The 24,947-nt window shown below is 55.0% G+C and overlaps 1 pseudogene; it reads left to right on the top strand.

Annotated features, from left to right (window-relative positions):
* Positions 1 to 23,462, top strand: part of LOC123165823 (uncharacterized) — a 47,513-nt pseudogene extending 24,051 nt beyond the window's left edge.
* The last annotated feature ends 1,485 nt before the right edge of the window (positions 23,463 to 24,947 follow it).

Here is a 24,947-nt window from a genome sequence, read left to right as displayed (position 1 = left end):
TCTCCGTATCGTTTCTATCCGCGCAATCAAAAGCACACACCTCAGTTTTAGTACATCTGCGCAAAATGAGATGGCTAACCCTCGTTGACGTCGTCTAACCTCCCGTCTTCAAGGTATCCCTACATTGGACTAGTAACTAAGGTAGAATGACCAATGCAATCTAAAAGAAGCTGATTCATACGTTTTACTTCCTGATTGCAGTGCAGGGACGAGCGAAAACAACTGCATCCTAGTCCGGAATGCACTTTCTACCAGTTCATCCATGGACCGAGGACTAGCTGGCACGGCTGCACAGCGGTTTTTTGGACAGGTGCGCGGACAAGAGGCATTGTGGTCTGCTTATTTCTGCAAATAGCGGTGCTTAAATTTAGTGGAATGCACAAGCATTTCAGCTGGTCAGTACACTGCATGGTTCAGTTCCGCATTCCAGCTGAGACCACAATTATAATTGGTTATTCTAGAATGAAAGAACCTAACCCTGAATGGTGGCAACAAGAAAAAACCAGAGTGAACTCCAGGAAATTTAAGCCTGCCGGGAGGCCCTTTGCTCAGAGAAGCCTTGCTTGTTTTTCCTGATTTGTAAACCTTCTCAGAACTTTGTCTTTTGCTGTGAACTAGTATATGTTTGTTATGTTCTATGAATCATTGAGATGTATAAAATTGCTTAACTTATGCTTTTCAAGTTTTTTATGAAGACGAGTTTAATGTGAGTGTTCCACATGAGCGCTGGACTAGCGTGTGAACGTTTGGAATTTATTACATTGTGGCCTCAATTAACTGCATGAACCACTGTAACAAGATACATAGTTGATTATATGTCAGACAGCAGATTGTTGATTGTTAGCTGGTCGATAGCCTAGTGTTGAAGCGAGCTGAGCCAATGTGCCATGTTTTGCACAACTGCTTACAAGTGGGGTAGCACCAACAGTGTTTACAAGTACTTATGTATACGTCAGCGCACGGTTCTCGAACGAGTGCTCTATTTCCTCAAAACACACACTGCTCGTATGATAAACCGTGACAACTTATGTCTTACCATGCCATATTCATGAAAAAACTAGTGAGGACGCATCTGTTTCAGCAACAATTACGATGGTTCTCACATGATTCACGGGCACACAAAAGTAGCAGCAGTTCCCATAGACGGATTCAAACAGAGTACTAGCCCCAGAGGGGTCGATAACAGGCAAGGTTCGGATAATTAGACACAATCCAAACTACTATTAAACACTAGCTGGGGCAACTATTTCATGCCTCGATCTAATTTGGGCTGGACACAAGACGGACCTTGCCATGAACATCATCGGGGACGTCCCGCAGAAGCTCAATCCTGTGAACCTTCATGAAGACAACCTTGTGCCTTGCCACTGATAAACTTGTTTGTGGAGGCATGACACGTCATCTTCCTGCGTAAGATTGACAAGAACAGTATGCCTCACAAACGAAGGAGTAGCTTTGAACTTCTTGTGCTTCAGTACACCCTGGACAACACGCCTGACAATAGTGAGGCTGGAATACAACTCTTCATTGGTATAACCGCAAATGGCTTCCAGGATCCAACAGCCTAAGAACTCTGTTTTCCCAGTGCGTATATTCAGGTCGTCCGCCTCATAGCGAGTGACATGTACAACCACACAATCCTTGTGTGCATCAGGGCTCTAATTGGAACAGAAACAAATTCTGAATTACTTTTCAGTATAAGAAACACAAGTTATTTAAACCACTATGTATAGCATGGCATCGAAGCAAATAAAATTTTGCATTATTAATCACCACATACTTCCTTTTCTAAAAAAAATCACCACATACTTAGATGAAAAACCACAATCAAGATCGGCAAAGAAGGAAATCACCTTGGGCAGCTCAGCGGGGGGGTGGGGGGGGGTGGGGGGACACATCCTCGAAGGAGGAAAACTGCTCCTGCAGTTCCACGGGGGCTGTAACCTCAAACGGGGCGTTGACCATCTCAGTAGTGGCCGTGAGCGTATCTGGGGTCAGCTCGGTGGTTGCCTCCATCTTCTTGGAGCTCTCTGTCTCATGGGGATCAGCCTCCTGCGTCTGCTCCAATATTGGCAGATCTTTGCCTGGTTCTCCTTGGTCCATCATGAAACTGACGAATACTAGGAGACCACTAAAAGGAAAACACAATCGCAATGACAATGAAACAAAAAAGAGAGTGAGGATCGGTTACTGCTTTGCAAAAGTTCTTTTTTTTTTCTCTGAACGTAAATATACCAACATCATGGATCCGCTTACCTTCCCTTCATTCGGAGAGAAGAACAGTGGCAGATGCGAGTGTTGCCTTTCTTGAAGACGGTGAGGGAGAAGGGGATTCAGCGAAGAGTGAAATGATGGTTGCTTCGTCCGTCAAACTTAGACTGCGGGGAGGTGGGGTTTTGTGATACGACGGCTCATTACTACCGCGCTACGACCGGGGTGACTCTCCGCCTGCATACTGCCTTCTAATTTGGTGGATGGCATTTGGGCCCGCGCGCTGCATGGCCCACATGTCGGTGAACAAAAGTATAACGGCATTCAGTAGAGGGAGACGTTTCAATGACCTAGGAGGAGCCAGAAGCGGTAGAGTGTCTCCACTGTACTAGTAGTAATTGTTTTTCTGGGTAGCTGTAGAGTGTCTCCAATAAACTAGTAGTAACTGTTTCTCTGGGCCCAAGACAAAACAGCCCATCCACACTAGTAAATAGTAAAATCAATTCAAAAGCCCATCCACACTGGGTGCTCTTCTTCCTCCTCGCTCCCACCCACCTCACGTCAGCTCGCTCCACTCGTACCCCCAAATTCCTCACCTCACTCCTACAGAAAACCCCAGCTCCCCTTCTTCCTCACTCCTACAGAAAACCCCCAGCTCCCCTTCTTCTTTGCTCGCACTACAACTAGGCTTGTCATTCGTTACTCTGCTCAAATCCGTGAGCGCGACACGACGCCCTCGAGGAAAATGGAGTCGGCTGACCCCAGCGCCAAGAAGATGAGGCTCCCGCCAGCGGCGACGCCTATTGTAGATCCCGCACCCGGCAGCGCGGGGAGAAGCGGCGACCCCGCCCCCACCGGATCCCAGGAACCCGTAGAATCTCGGGTGGACCGCATCAGCGATCTCCCGGACGCCGTCCTTGGGGAGATCATCTCGCTTCTCCCCACCAAGGATTGCTGCCGCACCCAAGTCCTCTCAATTCGGTGGCACCCTCTATGGCGCGCCGTGCCCCTTAATCTCGACTGTCGTCAGCTATCTCTCTTCAATGATTTTGAAATCCCCAGAGCCATCATCTCCTCCCACCAGGGCTCCATTCAAAGCCTCTGCATCCCGTCATGCTACCTGAGCAAGCATACCATGCCCTGCACGGTGGACGCCTGGCTGAAATCCCCTGAATTCACAGAACTACAGCTGCTTGAGTTCTAATATTCCCCTGGAAATCACATTCCACATACCGAACGCCATGAACTTGTGCCCTCAGCACCGATGTCCATCTCGCGGTTTTCGTCCTCTCTCCACACCGCCACCTTTGCGATGTGCTACCTACCAGACAATCTGGTACTAAACCTTCGACTCCCATTTCTCAAGAAACTTTCACTTGTGCAGGTTCGTATATCGGAGGCCTCATTGCACAGCATCATCCACTCCAGTTGCCCTGCGCTGGAGTGCTTGGTGCTTGTTTTCACAGTTAGAATCGGTTGTCTCCCAATAAAGTCGCCTAACCTTGTAAGAATTGGAATTTCTTTTGACGGAAGGCAGCTCATCATCCAAGATGCCCCTTCACTTCAAAGGTTGATCCTTGATTCTAGTTATTCACCGTTGCAAATAACCGTCCTCTCTGCGCCTAAACTGGAGACCTTGGGTGTAATACATGATCTCTGTGCTCATTTCAATATGGTGTTTGGCTCCACAGTTCTTCAGGTACTTTATATTATCATCTACACTTGCAACCATAAGCTGCATTTTAAATTTCTGCGCATAATTTATATATCATCTTGGAGTACACATTTTGTACTAATATTATGTTCTATGCTCAATGAAGAGTTTCTCCATGGATGGCCTATCAATGGTGCTGGATTCTGTCAAGATCTTATATATCCAAATGAATAGTTTTGATCTGAACAAGATTATTGGCTTGCTGCAATGCTTTCCATGTCTGGAGAAGTTGTATATAAAGGTGATAATTTCACGCACATTGGAAGCCCGCATATGGTGTACTAGAATTAACCGTTCAGCTGTTGCTCTTTCGACACTCTTCTTTTAGACCTTAAGTGTTTTCAATCTTCATGTCTATTTAGGCAACAGGACGGGGTAAGAAAGTTATAACCAATCGGTGGATTCGTAAGCATCGGGATTTTCTCACTTCTCATGAGATTCGATTGAAGACAATAACGCTAGAATGATATGTAGCCAACCGTGCAAACACAAGATTTGTCACATTCTTCCTGCTGAATGCGAGGTTACTATTGTCCATCAGGCCTAAGTTTATCAGCAACATGGTTTTGACGGATGGGTATGTCGAAGAGCAAAAAAAAGGAGTTTCAGGTGGGCAAAAGAGCTTCTGAACGTGCCGGGCTTCTATTTACAACATATTGTGGTCATAATCCAGTAAATTTTACGACCCAGGATGTTCATTCTATGGACCTGACCGATCCATTTGACTGTGACTGCCGAAAACAGTGCTGGAGTTAGATGTTGTTGCCCTTTTCAATCTGGTTTTTTTGTAAACCTGATGAACAATTAACCCTCGTGCTTTTGTACAGTTTGTAAGCTGGAGTTAGATGTTCCTGCCCTTTTCAACTCGGCTGTGACTGTCATATTTTCTTTGAAACAAGGCAAATGGCTTGCCATTCGTTTAATTTAGAGTGAAATATTGTAACAAATCCCAACCAAGGGAAATAACATCACTCTCGCCGGCTGCTTGAGCTCACTGTGCATTACAGAAGCCAAGTGATTAGCCCCCACCAGCACCCACAAACTTATTTCGAACTGGCACATCAAATGGGCTGTAAATTTTCATAGGAAAATGCTGCATGACCGTGACAGATTTGGATTCTGACATTTGGGACCCGCGAGGAAATAGCCTATCCAAGGTGGTGTCGACTTACTAGCCAGTCAACAAACGATTCTGCCTACCAGCCGTTGGATTGACATCCAACATCTGTCGTGTATCTTCTATCTCTTGTCTTCTTCTTCCTCCAGCCGCCCAAACCAAACCACCCCGTCGGCTCCGCCTGCTCCCGCCTCCCATGGCTGGCTGCGCCTCCGCCGCCCTACCATACGTACCCTCCAACGTTGGCCAATCCCTCCCTCTATTCCCCCACACCTCCTGTTATTCTCCGGCGACGTCAGCCCCAACACGCACCCGCGCCCGAACCAGTCAACCCTCGTACTCCCCTCCGCCTGCGACTAGACCGGCGCATCTTCAACGGCTCCTGTTCGTTCCGTCCAAGGCCTCGCCGTCGTCCTCCGCCTTGCGGCCTTGGTTCGCTCGCCGTGCGCGGTGCGCCGCCCTCTTGCGTTGTCAACGTCGTCAACAACCGAGAGGAACAAGGAGATGACTGTACGTGGAGAGGATGACAGTAGGGACCCACCAGCGTCAAGGCAGTACGCAAGCAAGTGCCTCTATAGTACAAGCCCAAAAATATGGTTCCTCCTAATGGTTGGACATCTGGGGCTCACGCCATTGTCAACGTAGTCAATAAACGAGAGAATTACACTACGAGCGGCTGACACCAGGGACCCAGCAAGTCGCGCAGTTTTTTTTGAGGAACAAGCAGTTGTTATTTATACTAGTTTTCGCGACGGATCAGGGTAACAACGGGACTGTGCGGGGGCTGTGGCCCGTCTAGCCAGGGTTTTATTTATGTTTACCACACCATGAGCCCAGTTGTGTTTTTTTCTTGCTGAAAATGGCTAGCCCAGTTCTATTTTTTTTAAAGAAATACCCAAACAAGGCCTACTTGCTTTATCGGCCCCGCTGGGCTGCAAATCTTTCAAGACGAGGAGAGTTTCATTCGATTTGCCCAGAAATGGGCTGTACATTTTTAAAACACATCAAACCGGGAATTAGTTTCAAATTTTTTTTCATTACATGATCTTAAATTCCATTGATTTTTATGCGTGGACAATTTTTGGATTTTATATTTATATAAATTATTTTTCAAAATAGTTTGAGTGTGAATCGATATTTTTGGATTAAAAACAGTTGACCGCACCGAAATATGCAAAATTTCGCATACTTTTTAAACGTGGCCACAATATGGGGTGTAATGCTAACAAAAAGAAGATGGGCTCCAAAAAAATTCTTAAGAATTAGCAAATGGGCTGTACATTATTAGAAATAATGGCAGATGGGCTGTACGCTGTTTTCCACAGATTTGAGGCTGACTTGTGCGCCTACTACAGGTTGATGCCTATGCTTTCATAAAAAAAAGGTTGACGCACACGCAACGCCCTGTCAACTTAGTCAACACACGAGAGCAGTGACTGTTGGATGTCCATCCAACGGCTGTCCTGCTTCTTCAATCTCTGCTCTTCATGCTCCAGCCGCTCAAACAAGCGCCAGCGGGACTGCCTGCTCCCTCCTCCCGCGGCCGGCTATGCTGCCGCGCAGGCCTCACGGCCCCATCGTACTCCCATCGCTGGCCTAGCCATCCCTCTACTCACCCACACATGCTGTTATTCTCCGGCGACGGCAGACGAACCAGTAAACCCTCGTACTCCTCCGCGTGGGAAACAACTGCCGAGTATTCCCTGGCTCCGTGTCGTTCCCTTCCTAGGCCTCGCCTTCGTCCACCGCCCTGGTGCTCTCGGCGCGGCTTGGTCAACATGGTCAATGAATGACATCCATCGGAAGTGGACTGTACGTGGAGAGGCTGACAGCTAGGTCCACGGCCGCACGCAAGGAAATGCCTCCTTATTAAACGCAAAATAATGATTCCTCCACCTGACAGCTAGGACCCATAGGAAGGGCCTCTGTATTTCGTGAAAAAATTGTTCCCCCCGCTGACAGGTCGGACCCACCAGCTATATCTTCGCACGCAAGGAAGTGCCTCCTTATTACGCCCAAAAAAATTAATACCCCTGCTAGATGGGACCACCATATTGTTGGGCTGACTTGTGGGCCTACTAAGTTGACAGGGACGGAGGGCTTTGTCAACTTAGTCAATACTCCAGTGACCGTATGATGTCCATCCAACGACCATAGTGCTTCTTCAACCTCTGGTCTTCTTGCTCTAGCGGCCCAAAGCAGCGCCGGTCGTGCCCCTGCTCCTGCCTCCCGTGGCCGGCTGTGCTACCGCGGAGGCCTCACCGCCCCCATACTACTCCCACCACTGGCCAGGCCATCCCTCCACTCACCCACACCCCCTGTTATTCTGCGGCGACGGCAGCTGAACCAGTGAACGCTCGTACTCCTCTCTGCGTGGGCATCCACTGCCACGTCTTGCCTGGCTCCGCGTCGTCCCCTTCCTAGGCCTCGCCGTCGTCCACCGCCGTGGTGCTCTCGGCGCGGCGTGGTCATTGTGGTCAATGACCGACTTCCATCAGAACAGTACTGTACGTGGAGAGGCTGACAGCTGGGTCCACGGCAGCCGCAAGGGAGTGCCTCCTTATAATGCGGAAAATAATTATTCCTCCACCTGACAGCGGGGACCCACCGGACAGGCCACCAGTATTTTGCAAAAAAAATCATTGCCCCCTGACTGCTGGGACCCACCGGACGGGCCACCGTATTTCGTGAAAAAAACGTTCCCCCCACTGTTAGCTCGGACCCACCGGAAGTGCCTCCTTATTACGCACAAAAAAAAATGAATACTCCCCCGGCTAGCTGGGACCCACCTTGGTGGGAGGCTGACTTGTGGGCCTACTAAGTTGACGGGGACGAAGGGCTTTGTCAACTTAGTCAATATGAACGATTCTAGCTCCAGAGACCGTACGATGTCCATCCAACGGCCGTAGTGCTTCTTCAACCTCTGGTCTTCTTGCTCCAGCCGCCCAAAGCAGCGCCGGTCGTGCCGCATGCTCCTGCCTCCCGTGGCCGGCTATGCTACCGTAGAGGCCTCACCGCCCCTACTATTCCCACCGCTGGCCAAGCCCTGCGGCGACGGCAGCGTCACACCGCAGCCGAACCAGTGAACCCTCGTACTCCTCTCCGCGCGGGCTTCCACTGCCGCGTCTTCCCCGGCTCCGCATAGTCCCCTTCCTAGGCCTCGCCGTCGTCCACCGCCGTGGTGCTCTCTGCGCGGCGTGGTCAACGTGGTCAAGGAACGACTTCCATCGGAAGAGTACTGTACGTGGAGAGGCTGACAGCTGGGTCCACGGTCACGACCTAGTTTTTTTGTGATTCGCCAAGTAAGTCGCTTTGTCAGGCCTGTTGGCCGAGAAAATGGCCCATCAGTAATGAGAAATGGGCTGTACATTTTTAAAACACATCAAACCGGCAATTAGTTTCAAATATCTTTTTTTCATTTCAAGATTTTAAATTACATTAATTTTTATGCATGGAGAATTTGTTGGATTTTATATTGATATACATTTCTTTTTAAAATCAGTTTGAATGCGAGTCGAAATTTCAGGATTAAAAACACTTCGAACCGCACCGAAATATGCAAAATTTCATATAATTTTTAACCGTGGCCACAATATGGGCTGTAATGCTAACAAAAAGAATATGGGCTCCAAAAAAACCTTAAGAATTAGCAAATGGGCTGTAAATTATTAGAAATAATGGCAGATGGGCTGTATGCTGTTTTCCACAGATTTGAGGCTTTCCTAAAAAAAGGTTGACGCACAAGCACTGACTGTTGGATGTCCATCCAACGGCCGTCGTGCTTCTTCAATCTCTGCTCTTCCTGCTCCAACCGCTCAAACAAGCGCCGGCGGGACTGCCTGCTCCCTCCTCCCTGCGGCCGGCTGTGCTGCCGCGCAGGCCTCACCGCCCCACCGTACTCCCATCGCTGGCCTAGCCAGCCCTCTACTCACCCACACCTGCTGTTATTCTCCGGCGACGGCAGACGAACCAGTAAACCCTCGTAGAGTCGTACTCCCCTCCGCGTGGGAAACAACTACCTATTCTTCCCTGCCTCCGTGTCGTCCCCTTCCTAGGCCTCGCCGTCGTCCACCGCTGTGGTGCTCTCGGCGCGGCGTGGTCAATATGGTCAACGACCGACTTCCATCGGAAGAGTACTGTGCGTGGAGACGCTGACAGCTGGGTCCACGGCCGCAGCAAGGAAGTGCCTCCTTATTACGCGCAAAATAATTATTCCTCCACCTGGCAGCGGGGACCCACCGGACGGGCCACCGTATTTCGCGAAAAAAATGTTTCCCCCCTGACTGCTGGGACCCACCAGCTACACCTTCGCACGCAAGGAAGTGCGTCCGGGCAAAAAAGACAAAACGATTCGCCCCCCTGACTGCTGGGACCCACCAGCTACATCTTCGCACGCAAGGAAGTGCCTGACAGTTGGGACCCACCTGGTCGAAGCGTATGTAGCGTTGTCATTCTGGTCGTGAACGTGTACGTACATATATACTGGTGGATGTAGAGGCGCGCACGTGTCGTAGTAGAGGCGCGCACGTAGCATGTACAGGTACGTACAGCGGCCAGGGTGCAAGAAAGAAAATACGGCCACGTATGTGTACATACGGGCGGGGTCTCGAACGCCTACTCGCGCATACGTACGGCGAGGGCTCGTTGAGATGGCTGGGTCGGAACGGAGAAACAGCGTCGTCGTCGTGTTCATGGGGAGGCAACGGAATGCGTCGTGTTCATGGGGAGGCAACGGAATGCGTCGTGTTCATCGGGAGGCAATGGAACGTTTGGGAGCCAACCGGCTGGGTCGAAACGGAATGCGTGGTCGTGTTCATCGGGAGGGCTTGGACTGAACAGGCGATGGAAACGAGGCCTGGCGTACCGCAGAACGGAGGAAACAGCCTTGTGTTCGACCGGCCACGTTCGGAACGGGATCCTGTTCATCGGGAGGGGTCTGGCGTACCGCAAAACGGACGAAACGGACCTCCTACAGTCGAAATGGGGGTCCTGTTGATCGGGAGGGGTGTGGCGTACCACAAAACGGACGAAACGGACCTCCTACGGTCGAAACGGGGGTCCTGTTGATCGGGAGGGGTGTGGCGTACCGCAAAACGGACGAAACGGACCTCCTACGGTCGAAACAGGGGTCCTATTCATCGGGAGGGGTGTGGCCTACTGCAAAACGGGACTCCACGGGCTCCTGTTCATCCAGCCTCCACCGCGCGCTACTCCACCGGCTACTGTTCAACCACCCCTCCACGGGCACCCCTCCACCGTCTACTGTTCAACCAGCCCTCCACACCACGGGGTCCTGTTCAACCACCCCTCCACGGGCACCCCTCCACCGTCTACTGTTCATCCAACCCTCCACCACACCACGGGGTCCTGTTCATCCAGAGGCAACGCCACCGCTCACTGTTCATCCAACCCCCTGCAACGCTCACTGTTCATCCCAGAGGCAGCATCGATCGGCTTCAATTAGCAGCAGTAGCGAAGGAATCGCTCGATCGGGTTCAGTTAACAACCATCGAACGATCGCTCGGGTTTAGTAACGCGTAGCCTACAGTGCAATCGCTCGGGTTCAGTTAGAGCCCAACGCCTCGCTCGGGTTCAGTTAGAGCCAACGCCTCGCACACACGCGCGTACGTGTACGAGAGAAACGCGCATCGCTCGGCCCCTGACCTCCCACCGTAACCGGGAACTCCCCGAAGTTTTCCTCCCCCTCGCTTCTACCACGGTTTTTTCCATCATGGACGGCCCAAAGAATGTCATGCAGCTGCGTCTCCGGCCCGCCCAGGATGAAAAGCCCATTTTCTGTCATGATTTTTTGTCATAGAAGTAGGAGCCCACCACATCTATGATGATACCGGGTTTTGTCACAATTATCGTCATAGAAGTGTCATATGTATGACAGAATTTTTTTCGTTCGGCCCAAAATATCACAGATGTGTCTTTTTTTTGTAGTCTCCCGCCGGCTGCCGGCCTCTTGGCCGACAGGCTGGCCCCACCGCCTGGGGGTCTTGCCGGCGGCTGGTTGCTTTAGCCTCGCCCTGATGACGAGGGCCTTGCCGAGGTAAGCTTGGCTACAGTGCAGCTCTCACTGTAGCCTTACCTCGTCTTGTCTCCTTAATGATGCACATACTTCGAGAGAGTGAGGTAGCCGGCCATCGGGAGCCGGCTACACCCCGGGCCGTCTGGGGGAGGCTTGGCCGTCTTCGAGCATCTCTCTGGCTGAAGGGGCCCACCGCCCGCGGGCCGTACTGACAGCCTGTCGTGGGTGGCGTCATGGTCAACATGGCAACAGTGTCGCGCCGGACGGGGGATGGCCGACCCGTACGGCGCACTGTGGCCACGCGTGCTCCGTGATTCGGGGGTGGCAGGCTGCACTGTAGCCACGCCCCGTCTCGTCACCGTTATGTGGGTGCAGCCCTTGAGGGTGCGATCATAGCCGCTTGCCGGGAGCCGGTCTTCTTGTGGCCGGCTTCTTGGAGTCGGTCCTCCTGTGCCCGGCTTCTTGGAGTCGGCCATCTTGTGGATCTCTTCGGGAGGGTTTTTTAGGGCCGGGTCGCCTTCCAGTAGTCGGCCTATGAGACAGCCGGCTAGGGGAAGGCGGCCCCGTGCTTTGGGTGCTTGAAGGCTCGATCGGCCCGATAATTTTTAACGAGCCAGGGGGAGTCAGTTAGGCTACCCGTGGTCATTTACTCCGACAGTAGTCCCCGAAGCTGGTTGGGCTTCGAGGCTGAAAGGAGGACGAGAAGCTCAATCAGCTTCCTATCTTGAAGAGCCAGCAGCTAGCAGCCGGCTTTGATCAGGTGCGCCGTCTTGGTGAGGTTTGGAAGTGTGAAGGCGGGAACTAGCTGGCGCGCACGCCAGGCTGCGGGCCGGCCGCTTGCCGCCCGCGCGCCACATGGCGCCCTCCGGCTCGAATAGCCTGCCAGCCCACGCGCGTGATGGGACGTCGCCGCAGGCCGGGGCCCGCCACTTCCATGCCTAGGCCTAGGTGTGGATCTTCTGTGGCCCAAAACGGGTCGTTCGCCTTCCTATGGCAGTTTCCGCACGCCGTTAGGGCGCAATAATCGTGGGACGTGGGGGAGTGGGCGCAGTTAATCCCACGTCCCCCCCACGCCTCGCCTCCTCGGCTTCGCCGCACGAGGCTATAAATAGGGGGAGCAGGGGAGCGGCAGACGCTCGCACGCTCACCCTCGCTCCGCCATCTTCTTCTTCTTTCTCTCCGTCGCTGCAGCCCCTCACTGCCGCGCCGTCCCTCTAGTCATCGCACTACCCCGCAGCTTCGCCGCCGCGGGCCCGTGGTTTCGCCGTCGCCGCGCCTTTTTCCTCGACTTCTTGCCCTCATGTTGCACGGCGGAGACTGGGACGGCTCCAACGTCCACGCGGACCACATCGACTTCCTCCGCAAGACGCGGCGGTTACTCGGCAGGGACCATGTGCGGGTCCGTCTTGCACCGGAGAGGGAGATCTCGCCGGCGCCGGAGGAGGGCGAGCGGGTTATCTTCCGCTTGCACTTCCTGCGTGGCCTCGGCCTGCCTGCGAGCGGCTTCTTCCGCTCCTTCCTTGAATTCTACCAGCTCCAGCCGCACCACCTCACTCCAAACACGGTGGTGCTGCTGTCTGCCTTCGTCACCTTGTGCGAGGGCGTCCTTCCCACCCTCAAGCTCTGGGGGGGATTCTTCCAGTCCAAGCTCGGCACCGCCATGCAGGGCGTGCCTGCTCAGAGCGGCGCCTTCATCGTGGTGCGGAGGCCGGTAGCCGACAACCCTTTTCCTCCCATCACGCTGATCCAGTCAGTGAAGCTCTGGCAGAAATCCTACTTCTATGTGAAGAACGTCGCTCCGCAAGGTGACTTCGTCAACTTGCCTGCTTATGTAGCCGGCCCGCCGGCTGGGAGGCGCCCCCAGTGGTCCTATCGGGCCAGAACACTGTCGCCTGCTGGAGCCGCCGCCGTCACGCAACTCTGGGTAATGGTCCAGTCGGAGGGCCTGACCGGGCCCGACCTGCTGGCCGCCTTCGTGGTGCGCCGGGTGCTCCCGCTCCAAGGCCGCCCTCATATGATTTGTCAAATGAGCGGCCAACTCGATCCGAGTCGGATGTGCACCAAGGAGATGCCTCATGCCGAGGTAGCTCTCATGGTGAACTATCTCGCGAACTGCAAGCTCACCGATGAGTGGCAGTTTGGCAAGGAGCCGTACTCCCGTGCCAATCCCCCGCCTATGGTAAGCTTTCTTTTTCTTCTCTTCTTTACTTTTGTCACCAAGTTTCTCTTGGCCGACTCTGACCAGTCGGTTTGTCTTGGCAGAGCCCCCTCCTTCGACCGGCAGCCGGGGCAGCGGGGGTGGAGCGCCAATATCTCCCCGACCGGGTGACGCACGACTTGGACGACCCCGACTTGGGGGCGGCCGCTCTGGACGACAACACCGTGGGGGGAGGCGGCGAGGCAGGCGGCTCCGGGCTTGGAGCCGGCTTCGACGACTGGCCGGATGATGACGAGGCGAAAGTCGTCCCGCGCCGCGAGCCGGAGTCCGATCATGGCACCAGTTCATCTGCCGCGCCGGCTGTCCGAGGCGGCGCGCAGAAGCGCCGGGCTGCGCCGAGCCTATTCGGCAGTCGGCCGAAGAGGCCCAAGAGCACGGCGGCGGCGCCCAGCGGGACGAGGCAGCCGCGAAGGCGGCCCGCTTCCGCAAGGTGGTGAAGCGGCCACAAAAGGTTTCGGCGTAAGTGTCAATTCTCTCACGTATTCCTTCTTCTTTTTTGTTGATATTTTTCTGAGTCCTTGTCTTGATTCATCAAACAGGGCTCCGCTTTCTCTTGAGCGGACCGCTGCCGCCTCCGTGGTTGGAGCGGCGGGAGGATCCGCAAGAGCCCGCCGCGTGGATCCCCGTGCCGAGCTTCGAGTGGCGACGGAGCGGAATGCGCGGGAGAAGCGGGAGGCGGAGGAGCTGAGGACGGCCGCTGCCAAGGCGGCGCAGGAGATGGCAGAGGAGTCGGCGGTGGCACAAGCCGACGCGGCGGCCAAGGCCCAGGCGGAGGCTGCAGCCGCAGAGAGGGCAGCGGAGGCCCTGCTTGTCGTCCCCCTGCGCGATGTGGCGCCCGAGATCCCGGAGCCCCCGCCGGAGGAAGCCGGTGGCGACCAGCTGGGGATGGAGAGGGAGGAGGACGACGTCGTCGTCCAGGAGAGGGAGGCGGCACCACCATCGCTGACTAGGGCGGACCAAGGCAGCCGGCCTAGCGCGCCGCCCGTGCAACCGGCTGGGGGCGAGCCGGCTGCGAGGGCAGACCTTGTGGTCCGGTCGCCATCGCGCCAGCGCGCGGGGAAGGCGACATCGGCGCCGGACCCGCAGAAGGCCGCGGGCTCTAGCTCGTCGGCCCAGGATCTGGAGACGCCCAGCGCCAGCTCGTGGTGGACGCCGGGTGGTGGGACGGCCGTGCTGAACGTGGCGACGCAAGAAGTCCAGAACCGGCTTCAATCCCAGACCGCCGTGCTGAGGCAGTATAATCAAGAGTTCCTCGTGACACGGACGGCCATTCGGGTGAGTCTTCCCGCTTTTTTGTTTCTTGTTCTTAATTTCTTCCGTGGGGGCGCATCAGCGCACCCACTGGGTGTAGTCCCCGAGTTCTGAGTCGGCTGCTGAGCAGGCGGCTTGGAACTTCTTAGTAGACTTCGATTGCTATCTTGTTCTTATTCGCTCCTCTGTCCTATTTGCAGGACTATCACAACCTCCGCGCGGCTACCTTCAACTCCCAGGTCCGGGAGCTGAACCAGAAGACCACTCATCTGACTGAGAGCCGGAGTAAGTGCTTTATTTTTTATCTCACGTGGGGGCGCGTCAGCGCACCCACTGGGTGTAGTCCCCGAGATTCAGGCCGACTGCTGAGCAGTCGGGCCAGATCTTTCCTGACGACTTCTTTCTTATTGCTTTTTTCTTCTTTGCCATATCTGCAGAGGCCAATGCCGACCTGAGGGAGCAGTTGGGTGGGGCCCAGACCGCCCTTCGTGCCAAGGAAGCTGAGTGCAACGCCTTAGCTCAGGAGCGTGACCGCTTGGTCAAGAGGCTGGCCGACCAGGAGGAGAGCCATAAGGCGGCACTGAAGGCGGCGCAGGACAGCGAGGCCGCCCTCCAAGCCGAATACGAGACCGAGGCGGCGGGCTGGGCTGAGGCAAGGCAATCGCTGATTAATGGCTACGGCCAGATCGAAGATTTGGTTGATGGTAGGCCGCCTTCTTCTTCGTTCCTTTGCTTGCCGCCTGCCATTTGGTCCATTTTCTGACTTTGTGTTTTTTCTCTTCCTTTCTTAATTGTGCAGAGTACTTCCCTGGTTACTCAATTGCCGCCAACCAAATTGTCGAGGCTCACCGCGAGGCGCAAAGGCAGGCTGGTGCTGAGATCGCGCCGGATGCTTGCCGGTCGCTTGAGGAGCAGCTTCTGGCGATCCAGGCCCGCCTCCAGCCGGCTCACCGCATGCTCCGCCGTCTTCAGCGCGTTGGGGCGCAAGTGCTGGCCGCCCTCTGGCCTGGCGAGGTGATTCCCCGTACCCCCAGTCGGACTGCCGACTGGCTGGAGGTAGCGGTTGGCCGCTTCGAGGCCTGGAAAGCCTCTGCAGCTTGGTCAGGCGCCAGGCGGGCGCTGGAGTTCGTCCGAGCTTGGTATCCTGAGCTGAGTTTGGACCAGCTAGCCACCTAGCGGCAGGAGGCCGACGAGGAGCTGGAGGCGGTGCGGCCGGCTATCATCCAGCGCGCCTCGGCGATCGCCGACTACACCGACACCAGTGCCTTTGCCCCTGAGGTGGATGATGACGGCGTTGCTCAGCCAGAGGAGTGGTTTGGGCTGAACCCAGCGGATGGTGAGGACTCGGCGGAGGAGATCGACTCCAGCGACGAGGGCGGAGAGGAGGAGGGAGAGGATGGTGAAGACGCCGTGCCAGACGATGGAGCAGCCGACCAGCCTCAGCTTGATCGTGCCTCTAGCAACGAGGCGCGTGCAAGCGCGCCGCCTGCAGCCGGTGATGACCAAGCCGAGACTCGCCAGCCGGCCACTCCTCCAGCCAGCACTGCCGTCTCCACTGACCTGCCTGGCTCTCCTGTTGCACCTTTAGCCTGGTCTACCACCTTTGCTTTCCTGTTTATTACTCTTTGAACAGTATTTGTTAAGTTTGCGCAGTTCCACCCACTGGGGGTGTATTCAAACTATGTTGAATGCCGGCCTTTCGAAGGCCTTTTGTGTAAATATAATCATGCATGTGTTTGGCTTCCGATTGTATTTGCTTTTCATCCTTTTGGCTGTTTCCTTTGCCGCCCTCCCTTGGTCACCGCCTTCCCAGCCGGATGGCTGCTCTGCAGTCTGTGGCTGGGAAAGGGCTTGGCCGTTTGGGAGGGCAAGTACTCTAGCTTTCTTGGATTGTAGCAAGGTGAATGGGAAGCCGGCCAGCCGGCTGTTCTGACAGCCGGTAGGCGGGGTGGGAGGCCGGCTTGTGTTATATAAGTTCATTAGTCCTTAGTCGTTTTTTCGTGTGGGCATCCTTTCCTGCATTTGACTCTTGCCAGTCGGACAGTCGATTCTTCGAGCTGCGACTTTCAACAAGAGAGGGCTTGGGTGCCGGCACACTACTTGTCTGACTGCAGGTAGAACTTCAATATAACTCAAGGCAGCAAGTCCCCGGGGCGACTGGTCGAACCCGGTGCCGGACAGAAAAACAAATGTAGTAATACATTCATAGGTACGACACTCGTCATACATAGATAAAAGATGGTAGTCCCCGAGTGCTCCTCGGGGGGCCCGTTGTCTTGTACTTAATACAAAAGGTAGCATGGGGGCCCTAGTGCTCTCTGTTTACCAGGAAGTTGAGGATGGGTTGGGCCCATGATGGAGCTGTGACTTCTTCTATTGCCAATACGGCTACTGCGACCAGGGTGGGTGGGTTGGGTGGTGAAGAGTTGGAGTCGGCCACCGCCTGTTGTGTCGTTGCGGTCCCTGGGCCGGGTTGTGAAGTCCCCGAGCCGGGTGCGACTACGGCAGTCCCCGGGCCGCCTGTCGAAGTCCCCGAGCCGCCTGGTGGGTTCCCCAAGTCGGATCCGACTGCATCAGGGGCAGGCGGTACGAAGATGGAGTCTGATTCTGGAGACGGCTTGACAGACGGTTTGAGGAGGCGTTGGAGAGAGACGCCGGTTGGTATAGCTTGTCGGGTGGAGTCGATTCGTGCCAGGGCATCTGCTTGCTCGTTGTCGGCCCGTGGCACGTGGAGGAACTCGCATCCTTCAAAGTATCCGTTGATTTGCTGAACGAGGAATCGGTAGCTCGCCATGTTTGCGTCCTTGGCGTCCCAGTCGCCGGATGATTGCTGGACTACCAAATCCGAGTCGCCATAGCACAGGATCCGGCGGATGCCGAGCTCTTTGGCTAGCCGGAGCCCGTGTATGAGCGCCTCGTACTCGGCCACGTTGTTGGAGCCGGCAAAATGAATTTGTAATGTGTATCTGAGTTTGTCGCCCTTGGGAGAGGTGAGGACGTTGCCGGCTCCCAAGCCGGTGCGCATCTTGGATCCATCGAAGTGCATCCGCCAATGAGTGGAGTCGGGAGCCGGCGGTAGGAACTGGGTCTCGGCCCAGTCGACAAGGAAGTCGGCCAATGCTAGGGACTTTATGGCGGTGCGAGGCTGGTAGAAGATCGTGTAAGGAGCCAGCGCAATGGCCCACTTGGCCACCCGGCCGGATGCATCCCGGCTGCCTATGATCTCGGCAAGCGGGGCAGTACATACGACCGTGATGGGATGCTCTTGAAAGTAGGGCTTCAGCTTCTTGGCGGCAAAGTATACACCATAGCACATCTTCTGGTAGTGCGGGTAGTTTTGCTTCGAGGTGGACAGTACTTCGCTCAAATAATACACCGGCCTCTGGACTAACTGAGCCCGGCCTTCTTCTGGGCGTTGGACCACAATAACTGTGCTGACCACTCGGCTAGTCGCGGCGATGCAAAGGAGCATGGGCTCTTTCTCAGTCGGCGCCGCCAAGACAGGCGGCGTGGTCAGCATCTTCGTCAACTCGTGGAAAGCTTGGTCTGCTTGGTCGTTCCACTCGAAGTGGGTGGACTTTTTCATGAGTCGGTACAGTGGGAGAGCCTTCTCTCCTAGCCGGCTGATGAAGCGGTTCAGGGAGGCCAGGCACCCGGTAAAATTTTGGACGTCTCGCAGCTTGGTAGGAATCTCCATTCTCTCTATGGCCTTGATCTTCACTGGGTTGCACTCGATGCCGCGTTCGGAGACCAAGAAGCCTAGAAGCTAGCCGGTTGGTACTCCGAACACGCATTTCTCAGGGTTGAGCTTGATCTGAAACCGGCGCAAGTTGTCAAATGTTTCTCTGAGGTCTTCCCGCAGGGTGCCGCGCTTCTCCGTCTTCACCACAATATCGTCTACATAGACGTGGGCATTTATGCCGAGTTGCTTGAGGAGGCATTTCTGCATGCAACGCTGAAAAGTGGCACCGGCGTTTCTCAAGCCGAATGTCATAATCAGGTAGCAGAAAGCTCCGAATGGTGTGATGAAGGCGGTCTTCAGGCGGTCGGCTGGATCCAACTTGATCTGATGGTAGCCGGAGTAAGCATCCAAGAAACTCAACAGCTCGCATCCGGCTGTGGAGTCTATTACTTGATCGATTCGAGGTAAGGCGAACGGATCTTTGGGGCAGGCTTTGTTGAGGCTGGTGTAATCTATACACATGCGCCATTTATTGTTTTTCTTCAATACAAGGACCGGGTTGGCAAGCCACTCTGGAAAAAACACCTCCATAATGAAGCCGGCTGCCAGAAGCCAGGCTATCTCTTCTCCTACGATCCTTCTCTTTTCCTCCGGCAGTCGGCGAAGAGGTTGTTTGACTGGTTTTGCGTCTGCTCGGACATGTAGCTTGTGCTCGGCGAAATCCTTCGGAACACCCGGCATGTCCTTTGGGGACCATGCAAAGATATCCCGATTCTCACGGAGTAAATCGACAAGCTCGCCTTCCTATTTGCTGTCCAGGTTTGCTCCAATGACGGCAAACCTCTCCAGGTTCTCCGGGTCCAGAGGTATCTTCTTTGTTTCCTTGGCCGGCTGGAAGGAGCCTTGAGCATCATATTCCTTGGGGTCAGGGACAGGGCCGGCTGCTTGCCGGCCATGGCCACGACTCGGTCCAGCATCTTTTTTTTCTTCGACAATCACGAGGGACTCGGCCAGCCGGCTGCTGGCTGCATCACACTCAGAGGATTTCTTGTAGTCTCCGGCTATGGTGATGATCCCCTTTGAACTTGGCATCTCCATCGTGAGGTAGGCGTAGTGGGGCACAACCATGAACTTGGCCAAGGCAGGTCGGCCAAGCAACACGTGGTAAGGGCTCTCTAGATCCACCACTTCAAACCAGACTGCCTCTCGGTGGAAGTGATCCTTATCTCCGAAGAGAACATCCATCTTGATCTTGCCGATTGGTGAGCAGGACAGGCCGGGTACGATGCCATGGAACATAGTCCGGCTTGGCATGAGTTGCTTCGTCTTGATGTTAAGCTTCTCCATGGTGTCGCGGTACAGTATGTTGATGCTGCTCCCACCGTCAATCAGTACACGGGAGAAACGGGCAGCTCGCCTTTCTATCGTGAGGGTGGCGTCTAACACCAGTGCATAAGAGCCGGGAGACGCCATCACCTCTGGGTGATCGGCCCGGCTCCAGCTGATGGGCTTCTCAGACCAATGTATAAACTCTGGGTTGTTAGAGGCGACTGCGTTGACTTCTTGGTGTTGTCGGCGCCGACTGCGCCTGTCTTCAGTTTGGCTTGTAAAGACGACGTAGGCGGCGTGCTCGTCCGGGAACTCGTCTTGAATGGCTCTGACTGCTGGTCGAGCAGCCGGCTGCTGAGGGGCTGGAGGTGGCGGGCCAGCAGGTGGAGGCGGCACCAGCCCTTCGCCTTTGGAGATCCGCGTGAGCCAATGACACTTCCGAGTCGTGTGGTTGGACGGCTTCGCGCCACTGTGGAACTTGCAGGGGGCATCAAGGGTTTGCTCATAGGAGAAAGCCGGCTGCCAAGCCGGCCTGCCGCCCTTCTGCTTCTTGGGCATTGGCCACTCCTCAGGTTGTTCGTCTTCGACTGTGGCTACTTGCCGACTGGTGGAAGGCGGCATAGGGGCCTTGCGCTTGTTGTTGTTTTGGTAAGTGCGTCGATTGGAGTCACCAGCCGGCGTCTTGGGAGCCGGAGCGAGCACCTTTCCAGAGGCATCGACTCGAAGCTCGGTCTTCATTGAAGAGTCGGCTGTGCGTACTTGTCTGCTATGATCAGCAGCTCGTCGAGGGTAGTCGGCTCGTCGCAGAGGAGCCGGTGCTTGAGGAGGGTGCCCTCTCGGCACTCGGCGGTGAAGTACTCTATGGCTTGAACCTCGTGCACCCCTTCGCAGGAGTTGCGGAGCTCAGTCCAACGCGTGAGGTAGTCGTGAGTTGATTCGCTGGGCCCTTGGACGCACAAGGAGAGCTGGAGGGGCTTGGGAGGCCGCTTGTACGTGCTGGTGAAATTGCGGATGAAGACTTCCGTGAAGTCTAGCCAGCTGTTGATGCTGTAGGGCTTGAGGCTGTTCAACCAAGTGTGTGCCATGCCTTGAAGCATGAGCGGGACGTACTTCACGGCAACGCGCCTGTTGCCGTTCGCTATGCGGATTGCGGTGGAGTAATCGATCAACCAGTCTTCCGGCTTCACGGAGACGTTGTATTTTGGCGTGTCTCTTGGGAGCGAGAACCCTTTGGGGAAGGGTTCGTCGCGGATGCGGGGGCCAAAGCAAGGCGGGCCGACATCAACTTCTTCTTCTAGCGCCAGGGATCGCGCTAGGCGATCGATCCGGTGGCGGGCGTCATTCTCGCCAACTCCTTCGCGGTGGCCTAGTCGGCCGCCGAGAGTCGGATGCGTAATAGGCGGCGGGGTGGGGTATCTCTCCCCACGAGGCGGGGGAGGAGGCGGATTGCCTCGTCGTTCCACAGCTCGGGGGCGGCCTTCTGCGTCGCGCTCGATGGTGAGCCGAGTCCGACTGTGTCTAGCAGCCGGCTCCTTGTCTTTCTTCGCGCGGGCGCTGTCTGCAGTCGGCGTCCGGGATGTCGCGCCGTGCTCTCGGCGTGGGGGAGGACTTTCAGCGCGGGAGCTGGCTTCATGCCGCTCTGCGGCCGCGTCGATCAGCTGCTGGATGCGTCTAGTCATGTAGGGGAGCTCGTCGGCCCCCAGCCCGTTCAGCTCGTCTACGGCCGCCCGAGCGGCACGCAGGTTCTTGAGTGGCGTGGCGTAGACTGGGCGGTCTGCTCCCAGCATGCTGGCGATGGCTGCGCCGGGCTTCTTGACGATGCCGGCTCGGCTCGGCCCGCCAGGAGGCGGCGTACCAAAGGCGGCGCGGTCGACTTCGCGCTGGTGAGCCTCAGTGAGGCATCTCATGGATGCTATCTTCTGGCCCTCCGTGATGAGGGTGAGGCGGCGTGCCTCCAGTGTCTCGGCATAGGCGTCGGCCGGGATGGGGGCGGACAAGTCGTGTAGCGCCGCTTGTAGGGCGTCGTGGGCGTTCTCGCCTGAGGCGGCGCCGTGGCTGATGACCAGCACCTCGGTGAGAGCGCTGCTGCCACTGTCAGCTTGAGGAAGAGGGTCGTCGATGATCACCACGTTGGTGGGGAAGGTGTCAAGCGATGCTGTGTCGGAGTCGACAAGCATCGGGTCGGTGGAGCCGACCGACTCCAAGTCCACAGCAGGCTCACTAGAGACGTGAAGCTGGTCGAGGAGGCTGACGAGGTGGCTCTCGGGGCAGTCTGTGCCCGCGTCGGACGCAGGTTCATCGGAGATGCGAGCCTCGCCAAGAAGATCGGTGAGGCAGCTCGCCGCGCAGGCGTCGTTGACGCCTTGCAGCACGTTGGGGCAAGCGCCATCGGGCATGCCGGGCTGGCTACGCTCGCTGGGAAGGAAAAGGGTTCCCGTCCAGAACAGGTCTCCGGACGACGTTGCACCTGGCCCCACGGTGGGCGCCAAATGTCGGGTGGTAGGTGCGACATATGCCAATGGGTGGCTTATCATTGTGGGAGCCAGTAAGACATCGCCGATGCCTGGAAACGGGATGAGGCGAAGACATGCACGCCGGCGGATCTTACCCAGGTTCGGGGCTCTCCATGGAGATAACACCCCTAGTCCTGCTCTGCGGGGTCTCCGCATGGTCACTAGATCAGCACAAGTGGCTACAAGTGGCTCCTTGAGCTGTTTGGCTAGAGGAAGAAGAAGGGCAAGGCTAGCTCTCCTCTTCTCTCTATGTGGTGTCTAAAACTCTAAGAGATCAACCCTTTGCATGGGTGCCTCGGGGGGTTTATATAGGCCTACCCCCCAGGGGTACAATGGTAATCTGGCTGGACGCGGTTCCTAGCCGTCAGTGTCTTTATTCGCCGGCTTCTCCGCCGGCCGCTGGGGCCCGCCGGCTGCCGGCCTCTTGGCCGACAGGCCGGCCCCACCGCCTGGGGGTCTTGCCGGCAGCTGGTTGCTTTAGCCTCGCCCCTGATGACGAGGGCCTTGCCGAGTTAAGCTTGGCTACACTGCAGCTCTCACTGTAGCCTTACCTCGTCTTGTCTCCTTAATGATGCACATACTTCGAGGGAGTGAGGTAGCCGGCCATCGGGAGCCGGCTACACCCCAGGCCGTCTGGGGGAGGCTTGGCCGTCTTCGAGCATCTCTCTGGCTGAAGGGGCCCGCCGCCCGCGGGCCGTACTGACAGCCTGTCGTGGGTGGCGTCATGGTCAACATGGCAACAGTGCCGTGCAGGACGGGGGATGGCCGACCCGTATGGCGCACTGTGGCCACGCGTGCTCCGGGATTCGGGGGTGGCAGGCTGCACTGTAGCCACGCCCCGTCTCGTCACCGTTATGTGGGTGCAGCCCTTGAGGGTGCGATCTTGGCCGCTTGCCGGGAGCCGGTCTTCTTGTGGCCGGCTTCTTGGAGTCGGTCCTCCTGTGACCGGCTTTTTGGAGTCGGCCATCCTGTGGCTCTCTTCGGGAGGGTTTTTTAGGGCCGGGTCACCTTCCAGTAGTCTGAGACAGCCGGCTAGGGGAAGGCGGCCCCGTGCTTTGGGTGCTTGAAGGCTCGATCGGCCCGATAATTTTTAAAAAGCCAGGGGGAGTCGGTTAGGCTACCATGATCATTTACTCCGACAGCCAGAGTACATCGTGCGCAGGCCCGCACTGATCACTTACAGCCTGAAGGCGAGGCTTGAGCCTCGATATATTGTCATGAAGATACTGCAGGGCAAGGGACTTCTGAGTTCTGACTATTGCTCATTGTTGTTGCGAGTGAGAGGTACTTCAGGTCAAGATTTATTGAGTATTACAAGGAGAGTGTTCCTGAGCTCCCTGATGTGTATGCCGCGGCTCGCGCAGGGAAAATACCCCCTCACCTCCAACCTTGACACTCGCCTGCTTGCGCAAGAATGTTCTCACCAGGAAAATGCAACTTTTACATAAACTGAGGTTTTGACAGGATGATTTGTTCATGATCACTAAGAAGGCGGCGCTTATCCTGGCTTTATCTGACAAAAAGATTAAGAGAGTTTTGGAGTTCTTGATGAGGGATATCACTTTGCAGGCATTGTACATTGCTCCAAGGCCAGTGTTAATCATGTATAGCCTTGAGAAGCGGTTCAAGCTTCTCAGTCAGAACGGGTTACTGGATGTGGAGTTGGACCACTATACCACAGCATTGCTGGCCAAGAAGTTTCTACATAAGCTTGTGGATTCTTATAAGGATATTGTCCCAGGCCACGCTGATGATTATGCCTCAGCATGTCTTGGGAAACCACCAAAAGGAGATGATCGCCCATGACACTGAAGCTGTGGTGTGCGAGAATCTGTTCTTTTGAAATTATCCGAGGAGTCTTGTCTCCGCAAGACTGATATTTTGATCTGTGATATCGGTTCAGAGCCAGAGTACATTGTGCATTGATAAAGGGCTTGTGTCTGGTTTCCCGGCGTCATCATGAAAGGTCCTGCGGACAAATGGATTGTTGAACAACTTTAGGTTTTACCTATTAATTGCTCATTCTGAGGAGACTATGAAATCAAAGTTCATTATTGTCAGAAGGACAGTGTCTCTGGGCTCACTGATATGTATGGCACAGCTTGTGCGGTTGTGCCAAGGAGGTGCCCTACCAAGTTCAGCCTTGGCATCTTAAGATATTGAAGATTTGTTGTATCCTTTGGTGTAGTATACATGTGCAGATGGTAACACTGAAGCTTTTTCTCATTAGTTACTGTCCATTGTACAAACACTTTTAGTTAGTCTCTTTTTTTTTGCGGGTACTTTTAGTTAGTCTCAGCAATTGAACAACTAGGTTTCTGATTGCTAAAAGCAATTCATGTTTTTTTTTGAGAAATCGAGTACAGTCCATGTTCAAATTTTGGATATGTGGTACGATGGAACTAGATTGTCTTATTGCCTTATTGCCCATGCCTGCTAGCCAATACTTATCCCTGCCACACGTCTCAAGGTTATGCTTAAATTCAAATGTTCTTTTACAGATTTATCACTGGGGTATTGACAAATTAGCTGCTTCTTTTCTCTCACGTATCTGCTCGTATTGTTTTTGTTTCGACTGATGTTTACATCGCTGACTAGTCACTGCTGCTTCTTTAAGCTTTGTCATTTGTTTTTAGCTTATGGACCACTCCCATTCCAACTGTTGTTGGCTGGTTGTATGCCTAACAGGATTTGGCAGGCCCTTTGAGTCTGCGGCCAGCCCTAGCTACAATTGCCCTTCCACTGCTCTCAAGTAATCCCATGTTGATCCTAATCTAATCCTCCCTTATAGATTATGCTCCCACAAATCAAGTTGTGATAGGATCACTAGCAATCTGAAGTACAAAGCATCAGTTTAATCCAACGCTGATTGTACCTT

This window comes from Triticum aestivum, chromosome 7D (genome assembly GCF_018294505.1).
Source record: "Triticum aestivum cultivar Chinese Spring chromosome 7D, IWGSC CS RefSeq v2.1, whole genome shotgun sequence".
Lineage (NCBI taxonomy): Eukaryota > Viridiplantae > Streptophyta > Magnoliopsida > Poales > Poaceae > Triticum > Triticum aestivum.
The sequence above is the reverse complement of the archived record's forward strand: the minus strand, read 5'-3'. Positions and strand labels throughout refer to the sequence as shown.